At 41.1% G+C, this 18197-nt stretch overlaps 1 long non-coding RNA gene across 1 annotated transcript; it reads left to right on the forward strand.

Annotated features, from left to right (window-relative positions):
• The first annotated feature begins 9808 nt into the window (after nt 1–9808).
• Nucleotides 9809–16349, forward strand: LOC131895138 (uncharacterized). The gene is made up of 2 exons (XR_009375109.1): nt 9809–10145; nt 15553–16349. It is a non-coding gene; the product is annotated as an uncharacterized LOC131895138 (long non-coding RNA).
• The last annotated feature ends 1848 nt before the right edge of the window (nt 16350–18197 follow it).

Raw genomic sequence — 18197 nt, forward strand, 5'->3', positions numbered from 1 at the left:
TGAGAGCATAAAGGAATGGGATGGTTGAACTGGAACAGGGAGGGATCGGGAATGCAATGGAAAAGATACCATGTTAGAGAGAGATGTCATAGGGATAGAGAAAAACCCAGTGCTAGGGAAGTTGCCAGGAATCCCCAAAGATGACTCCAGCCTGGGCTACTAGCAATAGGGGAGAGAATACCTGAACTGAACTGGCTTGCCCCAGGGATCAGACTGGTGAATATCCTAACTGTCATCATAGAACTTTTCTCCAATGACTGATGGAAGCAGATGCAGAGATCCACAGCCAATCACTAGAAGAGCTCCAGGAGTCCAGTCAAAGAGAGAGAAGAGAGTTTCTATGAGCAAGTGCATCAGGATCATGATGGGGAAACATGCAGGGATGACCAAACCAAACTAGAGGGAACTCATGAAAGTTGGATCATTGGTTGTGGAGCCTACATGGGACTGGACTAGGCCCTTTGCATGGTGAGACAGTTATGTAGCTTGATCTGCTTGGGAGGCCCTTTGGCGGAAGGATCAGAATCCATCTCTGGTGCATGAGCGGGCTTTGTGGAGCCCACTACCTATGACAGGGCACCTCTTGCAGCCTTGAGGCAGGAGGAAGGGCTTGGACTTGCCTCTACTCAATGTGCCTCCACATGGGAGTCCTTGCCTTCTTGTGGGAGGGAGTGGGGGATATGTTGGGAGGGGAGAGTGGGAAGGGCAGGAGGAGGGAAGAGGGGGATCTTTGGTATGTAAAATGAATGAAAAAATTTTCTTAATAAAAAAAAATTGGGCCTGGCGGTGGTGGCGCAGGCCTTTAATCCCAGCACTCAGGAGGCAGAGACAGGCAGATCTCTGTGAGTTTGAGGCCAGCCTTGTCTACAAAGTGAGTTCCAGAAAAGGCACAAAGCTACACAGAGAAACCCTGTCTCAAAAAATAAAACCAAAAAAAAAAGAAAAACAATTAAAAAAAATGGCCTGTTTTGTAGTTAGCTTTTGGACAAGACTGTTGTAAGATGCACGTGTTATTAATACTGTGTATTTAATTACTTCCCAGCAGAGGAAGCTTAAGTTAGTAAGAGTTTTCTTAGGAGTTAGAGTATTGTAATATCATCGAGTTCCGAATACTTTGCTGAAACCAGGATACTTGGGTAAGGTCAACAAGAAAAGCCTTCGTGTGGATATTGACAGTGACAATCACATATGCTATAAAGTATTGGATAAGATCAATACTAACAAAGTGGAAAAAAATGGCATACCACCAATAGCACTAAAGCTATCAGAATTTTTCACATGTGTTTTGGTGTTGCTGTTACTATTGTTGGACAGGGCGTGGCTTGGTAGCTCAGGCTGGCCTTAAACTCAGTGTAGCCCAGGCTGATCCTAAACTCGTTTTTCCAACCTCAGCTTTTTGGAGTATTGGCTTTACAGAAGTGAATCATGATACCTAGCCTATCCATTTTACAACCATGTTTTAGTTAGTAGAACATTATCTACATCTTTAAATGAGTTTCCTTATGCATCAGCTGATAAATTAGCTACTTATGTCCTTGGAGTTCTGTCGATCACAACCTGGAACATAAAAAAGAAAGACCTTTTTTTTCCTCTTTTTTTTTTTTTTTTTTTTTTTTTTTAGCTTCAAAGATCTTATAACTTATGTACAACAAAGACAAATAGCAATTAATGATAACGGACTAAGAAAATGTGTCTGGCATATAGAGGGAATCAGTCTAAAGACATCGGGAATTCTACAGAGTATTCAGGAAGTTAACACTCATGTGAAATGAGGCAAAGGTGGTTGTCCTGGTATTTTACTGTCTGCCCTTTCGTACAGATTTGCAGTGTTCATAAAACAATCATCCCTGGATTTTGATCCAGAGCAGTGCAGTGCACAAAGGAACTCAGCTGTCAGTAGTAATTTCAGAATGTATTAAATAATTTACTCGAATTTCTCAAAAAAAAAAAAAAAAAAAACTAAGGGAACACATAGCTCTGGAAATTTTCCTCATGGGGTATGTTGGTGGAGGAGGAAGGATGTGAAGGAAGAATATGTTCATATTTCACTCTAACGTGGGTACAATTCTCCAGCGTAAAGAAAAAGTATCATAAAAAAAAAATTTCCTCCAAATTCCAGTGTTCTGTTTATGAGCGGCTGTCTCCAGGCCTTGCCTCTTTGCTGAGCCATTTCTTCTGGCCCAGCTGAACCTGATTTCCCTTCCCCTGCCCACTGTCTCCTCCTCTTCAGTATAATTGACTTAACATACTTTATAGCTCACTCTCCTTCCTGCTACCATAGAGGCATTGTTCTCCTCTGCTGGCTCCGGCTGTTCCTTGTGTCAAAGCATTGTTTTCTTTTGACATCTTTTCTCTGGAGACAGAGGTGGAAATAGTTGTACAAAACCGTAATCTGAGCATGCTAGGGAGGCTCCAAAAGGGGTAGCTTCTGTGTTGTTGCAGAGAAAACATTCATCTTAAAGTCTTCCAAATGCCGAGTCATGCTCTGTATTCTCTTACGCTCCTGCCGGGTTCCTCCACTGGAGGACAGCTGCTGTCTGGACGGTCCGTGAGTGGCTGTTGCTGTCTGCTTCCCTGTGGCTCAGGAAATAGCCTTCAACTGTAGAAACATAGGTCAAGATTACTTACAGTTAGGATGTCAGGCAAGAGACCGAATAAAGACAAGAATTCACATTCTACGTTTCCTCCTTCCTCCCTTTACTTTAGTATTACCCAGCGTTGTAGGTTTGAGTACTTCTTTTCTTTTTTTTAAATTTTTGTTGTTTTTGCTTGTGTTTTGGCCTCATACAGGGAGAAGAAAGTGAAAGTCTTTCATATTAATATTCATGACCATGTAATGTGATGAGAAACCATCAGTGATCACCAAACTGTTTTATTTCCTAAAATCTTTTCAGCGAGTAAATAGGTATGAATATCAGTAAATTTTTGAATAGCTAAGGGGGCTCTATTTCAATGCTGGATTACATAAAACAACATGTGTGGTTTTGATAATGACATGGAACACAGAAAATAATTTGATTCATATTATAAAAAAAATCTCATTCATGCCCTTTCCCACCAATTCCTTCCCTGCACCAGAAATGCTAATAAGCTGGAAATGGGTGGATGTAAGCTTTTGCCAGCTCCTGTTTCTCACTCTTGTGGCAGAAACTGATGGCTCAAACCAAATCCAGCAGGCGATTCATTCTAATTTTTTTATTGAATGAAAATGAAATCTGCCCGAATCAGAGCACAGACTGAGGCAAGGACCGCAGTGCGTCCTGCTCTTTATAAACTGCGTATCTGGTCCCTGCATAATCACAGAGCGGCTGGAGATGATTCATCTGAAAGACCTATTTAAGGAAGGAAGGAGAAGTCATGGGCTTAAAAATGACCCGTAATCAGGTGCTGACAGTTGTGTGTTGAAAGGGTCTATGTAAAGCCAAACTTTCCAACCACAAGAAGGGACATGTTTTGTTCAACATTTTGGAATGAAGAAATGAAAGAAAAGCTCATCTAAGATGAAAGGCCTAGACATAGTTTTAACTTTCGTGGTTGACACCAAAAAAGAATAGAATTCTATTGAATAGATTAAACAAATAAATGTCAAATTATGCATTTAATTTGAATTCCCATGAAAATTTGTTGTATTCGTAAGAAGATACAAAAGTTCATTTTTGATATTAAGTAGGCCATGTCATATGCCCCAAACTGAAGAGCCCCGTCGGATTCTGTAGAGGTGATTTGGGGATTCAGATGCAGCATTCTCAGACTGCAGAATGTTGATATTCTTTGCAGCTTCCTTACGACCTCATGTGATTTATACCTTCAGGTATTTCTTCTTTGTTGTTGTTGTTCAACAACATACGATTATTTCCTTTTTCATGCTAGGCATTGTGTTAAGTTTGGGGATATAAAAATATGTCTCCTCTCCCTGCACACCCCCCACCTCCACCCTGATGCCCTGGTCTAAAAAACTTACAGCTTAGTTTTCCAGACAAGAAAATGGACTTTAATTGTGCAATGTTCCTAAGTGTTGAGACAAAAACAAACCCAGATGCTACCTGAGACTGAGAAATCTATGAAGGCTTCCAGGAAGTACTGGCTAATGGGCTGAACTTTAAAAATAATTTATTTACCTAGATGAAGGAGAGGCGTAGAATGTGGTTGATAAATACATCGATTCTACCTCCAGACTATCTGGGTTCTCTCAAGCCTTGGCTCTGTCAGTGATTATACATAACCTTAGGGGAGTTACCCAACTTCTCGGTCTTTCAATTTCCTCCATCAATAATGGTCCTGCCATTTACTCATTCTAAGGTTGGAAGGACAAAAACATATTTTGAAGGAAATCTGAACAATTTGTGTCATAAGAGTGTTATATAAGTGTGATGAATAAAGGAGATGACAGGTATCCTAGGCAGCAAACACAGCTGGGTTCAGTGACCTCACAGGACATGCATGACACATTCAGAAAACGATGAAGAATAGAGTGTAGGGGTCATTGCTATGGCACGCTAAGGGATAAGGCTGCAGAGAGTTGAAGGCTTTGGTAAAGAATGTGGTTATTATTCTAGATAACACGAGGAACACGGAAATACTTCAAACAAACAGTTGATAAGACTAGATTCACATTTTAAACCAGGCAATCTGGTAGCTCTGTGAAGAAGAAAGGAGGCAGAGGAGTAGATCCGGATGAAGTTTTCCACCAGTTACCTCATAACAAGAGTTAAGAGGGCTGCCATTCACATGTGGCCTCGGACTCAGATTTGTGTCATATACAGTCCTTACCTCTTTAATCAGTATCTCAGAGAATGCTTGTCTTGAGAGGATGTTGTGGTTTGAATATGAAATGTCGTTCACAGGACTGTGTTTTAAATGATCAGTCCCGGGCTGGTGGCACTATTTGAAGGAGGTGGTGACAATTTCAAAAGGTATGACTTAGCCGGAAGAAGCAGTTCATTGAGGGATTGAATATATGATCCCTGGTCCCTTCCTTTTATGTGAGCTGCTTCCTGTCTAGCAAGATATGAACAGATTCTTTCGGGTGGTTACAGGGCCATGATATTGCCTCACAATTGGCCCAGAAATACAGAGCCAGGTGACTATGGACAGAACCCCCTTGAATTATGAGGCAAAAGAAATAATTCCTCCCTCAAATTGTTTTCATCCGGTCACAACAACCAGAAAAGCTAAGGATCCAGAGAGCTTTTTCAAATACTGGATGAGGTAGCTATCCATGTGAAGACTGAGGAGAACTCACACAAACTGGTTGGAGGAACAGTGAGCAGGGCCTGGTGACCCATGGGATAGATCCACAGGGGAGCCCTTGCCGATCTGACTTAGAAGGGTGACTGAGTGGCTTGCACAAGAATTCGCAAGAGGAGCGGGTTTGCATGTGAGGTTAGTGAGATTATATTTTGGTGTGTTAATTTGGGAGTGTCGCTGGGGAGCAGGTGCTGTGAAACAATGCTGAGGAATGCCTAAAGTTTGGGGAAAGAGATTCTGGAAAGAGAGAGAAAACCGGAAGTTATGGGTCTATAAGCAACAGTTGAACCTTTGCAAACCCCAAGTCACCAGTGAGTGAGGAATGTAATCTTATTTCACTTGTTATTTTATTTCTTTCCTCAATCATCCGTTGAGAAAAAACCAATTATTTACGGAGTTTGCATCTGTGTATGGTACATGTGTATGTGAGTGTGGGTGTGTGCACAGGAGTACATGCCCATGAACCTCCATAAATAGGCCAGAGGAGGATGTTGGGTATATTTCTCTATCACTTTTCACCTTATTCCCAGTAGCTCTAGTGAACCTGACATGTAACTATTTTGGCTAGGCTGCTGGCCAGTGAGCTCCTAGGATCCAACCGTCTTTGTCGATTAATGCTGGGATTCCAGGCTTTTTCTTGTGGGGGCTGGGGTTTGAACTCAAGTCTTCCTGCTTGCCGAGTAAGTACTCTTATTCACGTAACCATCTCCTTAGCAGCCCACACCAGTAAACCAAGTTTCAGTGCCTGTTTGTGCCGGGCACTATTTTGTACGCTTTTTACATAAATGAGACCCCGAAGAAAGTAGTAATAGAAAACTAAAGAGCAGGAAGGCGAGACCAACAGTGAAGAGTATGTCAAATGATGCCAAGACTCCAAATGAGATGATGAGTAAGAAGAGTCCAAAATAGGTCACTGGTAGGAGAGAATAGAGTCAATTCTGCAGAGTGATAGACATGGAAACTGAGATTGAGCTGTGGCTTGAGGCATCAATGGGTTGTGAGGACATGGACCTAATGAAAGAAGAGAGACATAGATGTGTAAATGCAGAAGTGGCTACAAAATCCTTTACCTGCATGAATGCCCCTCTGCAACTTCTTCACAGCTATTCCCTTCAAGAGGTAGGGTGGGTTTCTTAACTACAAACTAGACTTGGTCATGTGATTTCCTGAGTCCAATGGGGGCAGTAACAAAGAAATTAAAGTGTTTGTGTTTTGTACCTTATTCCTGCTGCTCTTAGGGACCCTGAGATTACAGTCAGGTAACTAAAACTCTAGACTAACTTGCTGGCAATCCCTGGCTAGTGGTCTTGTTCACCCACAGGCAGCCAGCAGCAACAGATGATCTTGCCAAACACCAGCCATTGATTGAGCCCCTGGCCAATCTACACACTGATTGAGGACACCCAGCCACTCCTAGCAGATAAATTGTCCGGGAAGACCAGATCAGACTAGTGTTCGACAGGAAAATGAATGCTGTTTTAAGCTTTACTGTCCTGAGGGTAATTTCTTGCATATCTCAAGTAAACTATTATAACACAATATTTTTTTAATGCCATGGGTTTCCAATGTCTCATTTCTCCTGAGGTTTGTATCTACTTTTTAATCTTTGGACTGGATTAGGGAGTTAGAAGAGAAGGAGTTGATTTTAGTCACCCCCTTTCCTTCCCCTCTCTTCCTAACACATTGTTCCAGATAGAAATAATATATCATAGTATCGGAGGGTGGGATGGCAAGGTCAAATAGTATTATTGATTTATACAACAGTGTAACTTTTAAAATCAACATGTTGAGCAAAGGAAGCCAGATGAAAGAAACAAAATACATATTCTCTGTATTTCTCTTTATATGCAATTCTAGAAAAGTATATGTATTTATGTATAATAATAATGCCATGCCTCATGATGGGTTCAAGGATGAAAGAGTGAACTACCAAGGGGCATGAAGAAATTTGGGGGATGATGAATGAACACATCAATTGTCTTGATTATGGTGATGGATTCATGGGTAAATACTATGTGCTTCCAAAGATTTCATTTTAAAGATGTACCATTTACTAGCCAGGGTTGGTGATGCATGCCTGTAATTTCAGTGTTCAGTAAGGTTCAGTAAGTAAAGGCATGAGGATCAGAGTTTAAGCCACCTTTAGGTACATAATGAGTTAGTTAAAGGCCTGCTTCAATTACCTAAGGCTGTTCAAAAACAAACAAAATAGACCTGGTAAGAAGACTCAGTGGTCTTTTAGGTTCAATTTCAAGGATCCATATGGGGTCTCACAACCATCTCTAACTCAAGTTTCTGGGGAAGACAATGTCCTCTTCTGGCATCTTTCAGCACCAGGCATGCGCATGGTTCATAGACGTAAGTGCAGGTAAAACACCCATGTACATAAAATCACCATGAATTTTTAACAAATGTTATATAGTTTGATGTACCTTAATTATATCTTAATAAAGCTCTTAAAAGAGAAGATGGGTAATGAATAAAACTTTCCAATTGGTTTCTAATTCATGAAGGGGATGTAGAATCAAAATAATGTTCCCACAAAGATGTCCAAGCCCTAAGTCTCCAGAGCTACATGTGAATATAAGGAAATGTGCACACTTGTATGCTACCTTATGTGGGAAAGAACCCTTGCAGACATATTTAGAAGATTAGAGCTTGAGATCAGGAAGCTGCCCAAGCTTGATGATTGTCTGAGTCTTAAGAAGGGAAGAGCCTTTATCAGTTGGGATTTCAAGAGGAGATGGAAGAAGAAGATGGATTTGAAGGACTCAGTCTGCCAAGAAAATGGAGAAAGGGAGCCACGAGCCCAGAAATAGTGGCATCTGTGTTCTAGGACTGGACCTCTGTTTCAGAAATATGACAATGAGGACTTTCATTTTATCCTTACAACGAGTTACATTTCATGAATAATTCAAATGACCATAAAACAGTTTCTTTCCTAGAATTTCCAACTGCAGCTTGCAGTCACCTTGATGAGAAGCATAGCAGTCAGCCCTTGACTGAGCTAGAGAACATTAAGTTGGTGTTTCAGGCTACTGAGTAGCAGTTGACTGGAGCAGTTCTAGAAAATTAGTACAGAAAGTTTCTATGGCAAACAGTTGAAGTTACTGGCAAAGCAGCTATTTTAAAATGGTCTGTATTTCCTAGCAATGGATTCCAAATAATTAAGTCACTGTATTTTGCCCAAGGTATGTCACTTAGGTATGGGAAGGGCTGGTTATAGGAGTCTTAACTCTTCGGACCTCATCATCTGAACCATACATTGGTGGCATTTTCTTCCAACTGTAGAAATACCCTTCCATTAAATAGTTGTCCCGTGACCCCAAAATGCCTCTCTGGACCCTCTCTAATACACCTCCCTCAACTTCATGCTCTCTCAAAAAATATTATAATCTACAAATTAGTGCTGCCCAAATCTATAAAGGTGCTTGTACAAGACCAACAGCAGATCAAGCCAGCTTAAATTCCTGCACGGGTGGGGGAGGGGATCATGCATTTTGTTTTGCTTGTTTTTGTTTGTTTTTTAAGCCATCTGCTTCCAAACGAAAGCATGGTGATTTTGTTGGCGGGAAAATCTTTAAGTCCTTTTGTTAAAATCTGAAAACAGACTTCTTCGCTAAAATTCTAGCTCAATTCTTCGCTTTAGAAGTTGCTCAGCCTCCTGTGTACCGTTTGCTTTTTTGCAGAATCATGGTGATGACCATGATGTGCCGGAAGTTGAGATGGGACAAATACGCCCACGGAAGCCCTGTGAGTGCTGGCTGGGCTTCCCATGTTCTGCTTGTGATCCTATCGTGGCTGCTAGTTAAGACAATTTCCATTCAAGAAGTGATGTCACCTAACTTCGTAGGTTAAGCAGAAGAAAGCTTCGTATGTTGTCTGGGAAATGGCTCCGTTGGGAAAATGCTTGACTAATTAATTGGATGACCTGAGTTTGGTGCCCAGAAGCAATGTAAAGAAATAAAGAATAGCGTAACCTGGACATGTCATTCCCAGTGCAGTGGTTGGGAAGGAAGACAACGGGTGGATCCCTAGGACTTACTGCCCAGCCAACCTACCCTAATCATTGAGAAACCTTGTGTCAAAAAACAAAAGTCCGAACCACCACAAAAAAACCCAAGGTATACAGCCCTGGAAGAACCACACCCTAGGTTGACCTGTAATGTGTATGTACCCCGCCCCGTCCCCCACCCCAGTTTGCCTTTTAAACACTAATCCCATTAAGAAGATGCAGATCACTTTCTGTGGTTACCCACCCCCCCTCATGCTCCACGCCCAAATAGTTCCTGTTTCTGTTGAGTCGAAGCAGGAAGAGAAAGTGACGCAGCGATGCTGAGCAAGTGGAGTTGAGTCCCATGGCTTCTTTCTACCCCATGAGAGGGGTGCGTGGGCATTTGCTTCATCTTCACAGCTTTTCCCAAATGGCCTTGCGCTCGCTCCTGACTCTTGCCTTATCAGTGCCTGGCCATGAGCTGGGAGATTCCTAAAGTTCTGTTGTCTCTCAAAACAAAACAGAACATTCCATCCAAATTTAAACAGAACCATTTACAACATTTACAATTCTATTACATATCGGTTTTCCTGCCTGGCATTTATTTGAGGAAAGGCTCTCTCGGATATGAGGGAGTTGGTTTTGGAAAATTAAATCAGACTGACTAAAAGGATGGTATGATTCACAAGAAAAGAGAAGATCATTGTGTGATAGGATAATTATTTTTGGAGCACTTTATTTTCATGACTTCCAGCGCACAGAGGAGAAACATATGGACGGTGTTGCTAATTTAGGCCTGTGCTTGCTTCAGGCTCTGCATGGAGGTTCTACACCAGAACTCTCTGGTCTCCATTTTTGAATGGAGTGCTGCAAGAGATGCCATCAGGCAACAGAGTTAACACAGGTAGTTTTCACTGTGGCGACAAGCAGGCCTGACCTTCCTTCCCTGAGAGCATGCTGTAAGGGGTGGAGCTCACAGGAGCTCTGTGTGGGCAGCCTTGAGAGTGGGTATTTCAATTTGAAAATTTTGTCAGTTGCCATAGTAATAGTCACAATTACGTGGTTTGTTCCTTCTTCATGGTACTGAACACATCTTAAAAGCACCCAGAAAACAGTAGGGCTTTACTTCTCTCTCTCAAATGCATGCTCATTGAGAGGAAAACAATCATGTGTGAGTGTATTTTAAGTTCAAGGAAAACAACAAAAAATATCACTTGCATGTCTCAATGTGAAGTATGTTCGTTTCCTAACCATGTATTTAATGAGATTCTTCTTTTAGTAGAGAAATGAACAGGAAGTGATTTTTTTTCTTTTCTTTTTCTTTTTCTTTCTTTTTTTTTTTTTTTCAAAACAAGGAGCCCTAGAAACCAAGGTTACAAAGTTCTGTGAAAGGAACAGGAAACTTCCTCTTGTTGTGAATGTGTGGTGTCAGCAAATCTGCCACTGTGCAGGCGGGCACAGGTCGCTGTGTCTGCTGAATCCCTGAGTAGACACTCTGACCATGCTTTGTGCTGCTCGCCCACTGTGGACTGCTTCCTCCCAGAAAGCTGCTCTGGTAGAAGACATTGCAGGTGGCTTCGGGGATACCTGCTTATTTGGCTAAAATATTTACATACTGAAATTCCATGAGCTTCCATGTCTAGGGCTAAATTATTACAGGTTTCCTTCTGTTTTGATGTAGAAATACGTGTATGCATACCTCTCTGGGTACTAATTCTGAATGTAATATAGAAAAATGGTTAGGGTATCTTCTTTGGGTTACTTTCTATTTCTGACAGAGAGGGGTAGGGCTGTCTGTGATTTTGAGCTATATCGCATGGGAATTGAAGAGCTACCATTGGTTGATAGATTCAGTAAAGAAACAGAATGTGGAGACTTACCAAGGTCAGGATGGCTGTGCATGCTGTGTTAAGGGCAGTAGGAATTGATTCCCTCTTACCCGTAGCCAATTAAATACCCTGAAAGAATCTGGGATAAAGGATTGTTCAATGGTACTTACTCTATTTAATAATGAAGCTCATCAATCTATCAATTAAAAATTAGTCTTGCCAAGGCTAGTCTCCCTGTGGAACCGGGGGCTTCACTGCCTTTGGTGTTTATTTCCAGTGTTGGTGTTTTAAGTGAACTTTTCCTCTTAGACTTCCATACTCGTACTTTTTAAAAATAAATAAAGGGGTTTTGATAGCATCAGTTAAAATGACAATGAATATCACTGTATAAATATGAGAAGAGCCAAAATCTGGAACTTTGACAGCATCAAACACTGCCCAGGTTATTTGCTATTAGGAACTCGTATTTCTTGTAGGAGGCAATAGTGAAATGGTATAGCCACTTTGGGAGATAGTTTGATAGTGTCCTATAAAACTAAACATACCTTTATAGTGTGATTGTATACTTGGTATACTCAGAGAAGTTAAAATGTACACACACACACACACACACACACACACACACACAACTTGAACGTAAGTGTTTACAGTGGATTTGTTATTAATTGTTGGAAGCATCCAAAATTATTTTAGTAGGTAAATAAACTTCAGTAAATCTAGATAATGAATTGTACTAAAAAGATATGAGCTATCAAACCAGAAAAACACAAGGTAGAAACTGAAATGGATGTTGCTAACTAAGGACCAGTCTGAAAAGGCTGCATATTGTGTGATTCCAGTTCTATTACTCTCTGCAAAAGGCAAAGTTTTTGAGATACTAAGATTCATGGTTGTCAGGGGCTAGCGGGGGAGAAAGAAACGGATAGGTGGATGATGAGCCCTTTAGGGCAGTGGAAACAATGAGTATGATACTGTACTGGTGATTATGTACCTTTACATATGTATATGAATGCATATGGTAAATGTATATAAGTGCATAGTGTGTAATAACAAGAGTAAACTGCAGGGTAAAGTGTGGACTTCGGGTGACGACGGTGTGTCAAGATAGGCTCATCAATGGTAAGAACTGTACCACTCTGCTAGAGGGGCGTTGTTGATGATCGTCCAGGAGTCTAAGTGCACGTGGGAGTGGGGAGCAAATGGGAAACCTCTGCCCTTTCCTTTCAGTAGTGCTGAGAAGCCGAAATTAGTCTGAAAAAATAGAGTTAAAAGGTTTAACAATAACAATTTAATGCACTCCTGGAAAATTATTTTCAGTGAAGCCGTTTTCAGGGAAAATGATGTTATTGTTTGGCCCTTCGATGGATGCCATTTCCCTCCTGCGGGGTTGCAAAGCATTGAGCAAGTGTTTAATTTTTACTAAAAAGGAAACATTGTGTAGTGATAGATAGTTCCAACTCCTGCTTTTACATTTTTATTAGATGTGTTAATGCATCTAATCCACTAAAGTGAAAAGTCACCAACTAGTGTTATTGTTATAAAAAAGAATCACCTTTTCACTTAAATATTTTAAATTTTATTTGAGATAAACAAGAGACTCTTGTGATTTAAAACTCACAAGAAGTGAGAAATATCGTTTATGTTAAGATCTCCCCCTGAGGTCACAGGTCTAGTACTTTGGGTAACGAGCTAGTACTATGTCCTTGGTTATCATTCTAGAATTTGTTCCTGCTTGTAAAAACAAATTATCTTCTTTTTTATACAAAAGGTTTCATATTATATATCCTATTCCTTTTCACCCCAAAAATGCTCTTCTATACTGCTCTGTTTTCTATTACTCCATTTTCACTAGTGTGTCTTTGGTATTATTCAACTTTATCGCACGAGAAAAATTCAAATACACTTTTAGTGCTAACTGTAATTTTGTGTTCATTCTTCTTACTAAATTGAATAGCAGATGATGTAGATTAATGCAATGGAATTTCATTGAGAGTCTGCTGAAATTACAAAATAGTTCCAGGAGAGTTAAGGCATGTAAGATGTGATTCTCCCGTTCCTAGAGAGGCCATTTTGTGGTCATGAGTAGCGTGCTAAGTTTTATTTTTAATAGATCTCATTGTTGTTGACAAAAGCATTTGTTTGTTTTAGTCTTCATTCCTCTTATATATCGATTTCTTGGTTGTCTGTTGTCTGTCGAGTCAGGAAAGACTGATATGTGTCTAGTGTGTTTTCACATTCTATGGGAGATACTTGGATGCTTCTCCTTAGAGCTGTCAACACAGTGAGATAGTTTCCAGGACTATCTGTTTCTAGGAGTGTCCTCCTTAGTCCTGGCAAAGTTCTGAGAAGTGATGGGAAACCAAATTGAGCCAAGCCAAAAATGAAATGAAACAAAGCAAAACATGCACTTCTAACTCGTAAGGAACCTGGATTTTAGCAGTTGGAATAAAACAAAACAAAACAAAACAAAACAAAAAAAACAACCAGAAAACAAACCAGCTGATGTTCAGTGAGCAAATGCATTCTCTACATAACGATCAGAGATCTTTCTATGTAATATTTACTTGTCACAGCTCTGTGATGACAGTATTATTAGTTTTGCCTTATACTGAGAAATACTGAAGATAATAAGTATATTTACAGGTTTACATAGGCAGAAACAGATTTTCAGCCTATATTGAATTAATGAATAAATAGAAACCTAATACAAAAGAATATGGTAGAGAAAACACAGTAATCAGGGAAGATCCATCGGAACAAGAATGTTTGAGCAGCTGCCTAGTATATGTGTGGCACCCAACCACATAAAGGCCAGGGCAAAACACTTCTATCTAGACCTAGTAACACTTCTATCTAGACATAGCTTCTATGCAGCTTCTAGGCTGATGTCAGGAACAGAAAGAAATCTGCATAGTTGGAACACAGCATGAGGGAAACATGCTACACAGAAGCCACATCATGGATTGCAAAGGCCAGTGGAGTGGAGAGGCCTGTCAGAGGTTATGTCGGAACCTCAGTAGAGGACTCTGGCTTAGATGAACAGCGGGGGTGGGGGCTGGGCAGAAGCAGTGGACAGGTTTGAAATACATTCTGGAGGTTGAATTAACCTTTTTCTAATGAACTTGATTAAGAGGAATACAAGAAAGAAAGAAACAATTAATCCACAGTGCAAATGTACTAAGATATCTGAATGTGAACTTGTTACATAAAATTGTGCCAGAAAGTTTCAGTTTTAAACATTTGAATTAATTATGGTGGGAAAGGAGGTAGAGCCTACTGGGAATGGTGGGGTTACAAATACTTCTACTTTAACTCTAGGGAAAGGCATTTTGCAACACGACAATTTTTTTCATTTTGGCTAACATTCATTCATTTGTTTGAAAAATATCTGAATGCCGAGCAAAATTGTAGGTACCGAAGACACAGCAGTGGAGGAGAAACTCAAACAAGTTCAGATTCTCAATGAAGTTTACCTGTTATAGAGTTTTGTTTCCTATTTCCTACCAATGATACGGAATTTCGTTTCCTATACCAATGATCCCTTCTTCAGATGAGATCATGAGGCTGAGGATGTGTAAGTGGTTTGGCCATGTCCACAGAGGCTCCACATCCTAACGTCTTGGTCTTGAGTCCATTATACTTGCTACAGATGCCGTGGCCGGATACTACACTGTGGAGCCATCCACAGAAGGCCCTGTACATCATTGCTCCTTCCTTAGTGCCTGCAAGGTTCTAAGAAGTGTTGGGAAACCAAGCAGAACCAAACTAAAATGAAATGAAACAAAATAAAAACAGATAGATTTCTCACCCTTAAGGAACCTGGATTTTAACAGCTGCGGGGTGGGGGTCAAGGGAACAGCTAGCAAATGCTGTCAGGCTACTTTTGAATAGTTTCCTTGGTTCATTCCTGTTTCATGTGAGCTGATATTTAATTTTGGTCTTCACAATTATAGGATGTTAACAATGCAATTAGGACTGAAGAAAATGTGTCTAACACTCTTGGAAAATGCATCCCCCAACTACCTAAGTGCCTGAGTTCACGTAAAGCACAGAGGGTTTTTTTTCAGGCTCAGGTTTTCTGCCTCTCACTTCACACCTACAGCTGTGTGTCTGAATATTCAGCAGCAAGATGGGAAGGAGGAGTCAGTCGCTTTGGGTGGGGTGACATTGGCTCTATTCTTGAGCTTTCACTGGGCGATGGAATCCAAGTTCCAGGAGAACCTGGGACGTCTGAGATGTTTGAGCTCTGAAGCTTCCACTAGAAAACACATTTATGATGAGTTATCTTAAATTAAATTTTAATGGCCTCTAAATTGTAGATAAGCACTCGGCAGAAACAGTCTCCTGTGTGGATAAACATCATTAGTGTGTAAGGAGGAATACTCCTTTGGCTTCTACTCCCCCCCCGGGTTTGCTAAGAGTTCAGGGATCCTTCTCTGCCTAATATGAATGCCAACAAGCTTTTCTTTATGACTTCCCCAGCGTGCCTCCTGAGTTAATAGCTGGCTTTTGACTTGTCACTTGTGAAAACGGAGAAAAAGAGCTAGTTCTCCGCTGAGGTGAAACCTTACCTGCCATCCACAAATGCCGGCTCTGCCAGTACCTCGTGATCCTTCAGCTGGCAGGAGATCCTGAGAGAAATGCAAAAGGACAAGCCCACCTCCACAGCCTAGCAAGCTCCTGGCTTAGTCACCTCCGTGGGCTGAAGGCTGACACTGTACTGACGGGCCTGGGTACACTCAAGAGTTCCTGCAAGGCGCCTGGGAAGGCTGGCCTCCTACCACAGGAGGTGTGGAGTTTTGACTTCTCAATTTGCTCTTCCATTTGGCCAAAGCCTGCCTTTCTCCAGACTACCTTTTTCTGGATTGAGTTGAGGTGCGGGACCCTGGGAGAGAACATGGAGACTCTTGGGGACACAGGGCTGCTGAAAAGGGCCACGTGGTTCAGCGACCTCTGCTTGTCTAAATGGCCACAGCTTGAATGACCTGATAGGTATATGGACATGCTCACCCTCCCTAAGACACAGGTTGTAAACCCCAGAAAGCTGGGACATGACAGGCAACATCACGCCTTCTCATTAGGCCCTAAAAGGAGGTGCCAATAGATAACCTTCATCCCATCCAACATACCTCTGGGATAAATTGGTTTCCCCCCAGATTAGTGTTCTGAGTACCTGTTTCTTGGTTGGTTTGTTTGTTTTTTTGTTAAATAAGATTTTTGCTTTATCTCTGCTTGATCTCCAAGACAAAAAGTGGTATAAACAAAATGTTCCTATTAAAGTCTATGCATTCCTTTTTTCTTTCTGTGATAAGATGCTCGGAGGGAGAAAGGGCTTATTATAGCTCCTAGTTCAAGGCTGCAGTCCATCCTGGTGGGGAACTCGGAGCAGTACAGGTTTGAGGTGGCTGGTCACATGGTCTCCAGAGTCAGGAAACAGACTGTGGGTGAGTGCTGCGGCTCAGCTCGCTTTTATTTTTATATAGTCCGGATCTTATCCTACCGTATATAGACACCACATTTAGAGTGAGACTTTTCACCTCAGTTAAGTCTATCAAGATAATCCCTTACTGACACATTTAGCTGCTTGCCTCCTAGCTCAGTGGTTCTCAACCTTCCTAGTGCTAATTAATGACCCTTTAATGTCGTTCCTTCTGTTGTGGTGACCCCCAAACCATCGAATTATTTTCTGTTGCTACTTCACAGCTGTAATCTTGCTACCGTTATGAATCAGAATGTTAAATATGTGATACGCAGGAGATCTGATATGTGACCCCTGTGAAAGGGTCATTGGACACCCAAAGGGGCTGCGACCCACATGGTGAGAACCACTGTCTTAGGCGATTCTTGATCTTACTAAGCTGACAATAAGAACCGCGACAGTCTACCAGTCACTTTGTTTCCTTAACCAAGAAGACTGCCATCCACTTTCAAGCATGTTTTATGTGCTGTATAATGCTCCATCGCTATATAGCATATAAGTTGGAGATTGAAATTTTAGGATTGCAGCTAAGAGTGTAGTCTGTGATGGGAGCAACCTCTAGTCTTTAAAGTTTGCTCTGCCTTGACCCTACCCTCGTGGAGAAGAAGGGGTTAAATGGCTAAGCCTCAGCTTCCTTATCTGGAGAGTGGATGTAATTATTTTAAGGTACTTGCCACACGAGTTGTTCAGATGACAAAATGAATCGTATAAATAAGATATATAGCATGATGCCAGATGTGTGACAAATACAAACACCAGCAGTGACACTCCTGAGTTCCCGTCCCCTTCAGTAGGGTGAAAGCCACCTGGAGCAGTATGTCTGGCGATTGATATAGGAGAGCTAAGTCGTTGGGCCACCTCTGAAAGTAAAGGGTATACTGGTGAGTATATAATGTCCTTCATCAGGATATTTCACACATCGAGTGGATTTTCGCAAGAGTTTGATAAACATTCAAGGTATTTCTGAGGAAAAGATCATGTTAGATTGAACAAACCCAGTGTGTGTGTGTGTATGTGTGTGTGTGTGTGTGTGTGTGTGTGTGTGTATACATATGAACACACATATGTGTCTGGACTTTGTTATACTCATGGTATTTTTCTCTTGATGCTCATTTTGACTGATGACTCTAAAGTGATATGCTGTGTATGTTTCTCACACACCAGTGAAAGAGTGTAATATTATTAAATGATTAGAGTTTCTAGGATGATTGTAATGTCAATAGCAGGGAATATCTTCTCAGTGTTGTCCCCATGAACAGTGGTGGATTTCAAGAGGACTTTGTAGGAATGAATGAGTGAAAACTTAAAAATACGAAGTTATTGATCTCAGCATATCAAATTGATTACTTATCCAACTTTCACTAGCAGAAAATTCTAATTTTTTTGGTGTTCTTATAAATAATTTTGAAGTGCACACCTTCAGAACTAGAATCAGGTAGCCCAATGACTCACAAAACATGCACTGAGAGTTTCTCTTTGTTGAAAAAGAGATAAGACAACAGTCATCCACTTCAGCCTTGGTAGTCAATTTGCAAGAGCTGATAAAATATTTTTCCTCTGCTGAGGTTCAACTCTTATAGTTGCATATTACCAGACTGATGTCTTTGCTCTCCAAGAAGCCCATCTTGGTTCCTGGTGCTGTAATGGG

The sequence above is a fragment of the Peromyscus eremicus genome, chromosome 18 (genome assembly GCF_949786415.1).
Source record: "Peromyscus eremicus chromosome 18, PerEre_H2_v1, whole genome shotgun sequence".
Taxonomy (NCBI): domain Eukaryota; kingdom Metazoa; phylum Chordata; class Mammalia; order Rodentia; family Cricetidae; genus Peromyscus; species Peromyscus eremicus.